Source organism: Excalfactoria chinensis, chromosome Z (genome assembly GCF_039878825.1).
Source record: "Excalfactoria chinensis isolate bCotChi1 chromosome Z, bCotChi1.hap2, whole genome shotgun sequence".
In the NCBI taxonomy this organism is placed as follows: domain Eukaryota; kingdom Metazoa; phylum Chordata; class Aves; order Galliformes; family Phasianidae; genus Excalfactoria; species Excalfactoria chinensis.
Genome location: NC_092857.1, coordinates 72,338,963 through 72,341,771, shown reverse-complemented (window position 1 = coordinate 72,341,771; position 2,809 = coordinate 72,338,963).

Sequence of the window (2,809 nt, the reverse complement as noted above, 5' to 3'; positions counted from 1 at the left end):
TAATTCAGGAGGGCAAGGGATTTGCCCTCTATATGAAGAAGCTGACTGCTAAGGACTAAGAACAGCCATGATCACATGGAGAATTTGCAGGTCAAATTAATGACTGAACCAATCGTGGGCTTCTGGAGGTGAGGGTCTGCTCCAGGCCGCCCGGTGAAGGGAGCCTGTTGATGGGCCCTGCTTACTGCAGCTACCAGAAGCACCGCGCTCACTGACTCTTAACTTGATGGGGGATTCCAGTCAGGCTGGGAAATCAGCATGGCTGGCTGCAAGCTGTCTGAGAGACTGCTGGAGTGCACAGAGATGAACTGTGTGGCCCAAGCATTAAGCACACCAAGCAGAAGGGAAGCATTACTGGACACGGTGCACAGCAGGGCTTAAGTCTGGAGGTGGTCAGGCCTGTAGTGACCATGCCCTCCTAGAGTTCCTCATCTCGAGGAATGCGGGCCTGGCCAAAAGCAAAGTCAGGACCCTGAGCTTCAGGAGAGCCAGCCGCAGGCTGTTCCAAGAATTCTTGGACGAGAGCCACTGGAAAACCGTTCTGAGGGGCAAAGGAATGGAAAAGAGATGGAACTTGCTCAGAAAAACTTGCTCAGAGCTGCCTACAGCTACCACAAACATCCCTGTGTGTGCACCTGTGTGCAACCCAACTCCTCAGCACACCCCTGTGCAAGCACACATTGGTGCCACCGCATCCACGCACTATCCATGTGCTCACACACACTCACGCAACCACATCCCTTAGTGCAGCCCTGTGCGCACACACACAGACACACGCGCAACCCCTTCCTTTCACTCCCAAAGTGCACACACACACCGGTACCACAATGTCTTTGCACAGCTCCAACCTTTACACACCCCTGTGCACGCACATATATGTGCGTGCTTGTCCTTGCTCACATACCCACTGACATGCACAGACCTGAGCAACCCCACTGGTTTGTACACTCATGAACACAAACGTGTGCAACAGCATCTGTGCACAAATACACACACACTGGTGGAACCCCACTGCTTTGCACAATCCTGTGCACACTCACGTGTGTCATGCACTGATTTCCCAGCCAGTCCTCGTGGGGTCTCTTACTTAGGATGGGAGTGCAGGGGAGCAGCCAGAAGCTGTTTGCATTCCCTGCTGTCTGCTGGGCAGGTTTGTTGGCGATGCTCGGGTTGCTTTGCTTTCCCTTGGGAGGTGGGAAGGAGCTTTGGGTTGGAGGCACATCCCGTGCCAGAGCTTCCCGATGGGATCAGCAGGTCTGTCAGAGAAGTGGGTGAGGTTGCACGCCAAGCTGCAGCAGAGGAAGGGGAGGAGGTCCCAGCACAGCTCTGCACCACGCTCTGCCACGCCGGGCAGCTTGTTCCTGGCTCAGCAGTGCCATCAGACAAGAAGCAGGGAAGGAAATCAAGGATGGGGGGTACCATCAAACGCAGTCGGTGCGTGCCTGTGCAGACTCACAGACTCAGAGCTTGCGGGTTGTTTCTGCTTTTGTAGCATTCGTGTGCTGTAGTTGGGCAAAAGGTCCTGCTGCTTGAATCTTCTTCTGCAAGAGCCGCCTACCAGTAAATGGCTGCGGGGATGGAGGATGTGACAGAAAGCATTTGTCTCCACAACAGCGTAGTTACACTTGGTCTAGAGAGTGAGAGAGGCAGGCAGCACTGCCTGATGTTGGTCAGGGTGAGCTCCTCCTGCCGCAGCGCCATGATGGCAGGGCTGGAGATGATCTGCAGGGCTGGCTCAGAGGTGGGAGCCGGGAATGGAAACGACGAGAGGACAGAGGTGTTAGAGCATCCAAAAAGCAATAAAGAAAAAGCACTGAAAAGCATCACAAAGCCGCAGCCAGGAGGCTTGGAGTTTTCATGAGCAGTTCCAGGATGCTAGGATAAAAAATGGTAGCAGAGCTCTCGCTGCAGGCATCCCAAAGTCAGGCAAAATGGGAACACACCCAGAGCTCGGCTGCACGCACCCCACAGCCAGAGCACTGCAAGCTGAGCTGCCTTGCTGTTTCTTGCATTCATCCCAGTCCCTGTGAATGAAGAATCGGAATGCAGCCAAAGTGTTGATTGAGCACGAGCGTGCCTTTATTCAATGGGACAAAGGAGGGCGTGAGAGGTCCAGGCTTTAAGATGGGACCAATCCTCTGTTGTTAAGGAGAGAGTAACTCAGAGCTCGTGCTGTTGCTTGGAGCCTGGCACTGGTGGCCTGATTCTACACCCCCCTCCAAGAGGCTCGGCTTCTCCTCGGTGTTGCTGACCTGAGCCTGCATGGTGGTGCTGCTGTCGGGGCACTCGGGCTGTGCTTGGGCTGGGCTGTCCTGGGACCCCTGCACTGGGTCCCAATCCACGCTGGTGCCTGTGGTGTCTGGCAGGCTCAGGTCAGCAGCTTCCGGAGGGATGGGATGAACGAGGGCTTCAACGACGATGATGTTCTTGTCTGCATTGATGGTGCCATATGGAAGGCTCTCCACTGAAATGCAGCACCCTGTGCTTCCTAACAGCTCTTCATTGATGGAAGCACAGGATGCGCTGTCGTAGCATGCCCTGCGTCTTCGGGACACACGAGGGCTCGGGTCACCTAGGAAGGAGTAGATGGACAGCGGTTAGTGTCAAACGTTCACAAGATGAATCATGAAAGAGGTTCTTGACATCTGGCTACGTAGTGGTGGTGGGCAGAAGCAAATAGGCTTCTAGCAACAGTGTCACTGTCTTGACAGTGATCCTCGTGCAGGTCCAGCTCTTGTGTTGACAAGAGACTCATTTGGGAAAGACAGGGGTGAACCAAAGATGTCAGGCACAGGCTCGAGCGCCAGAA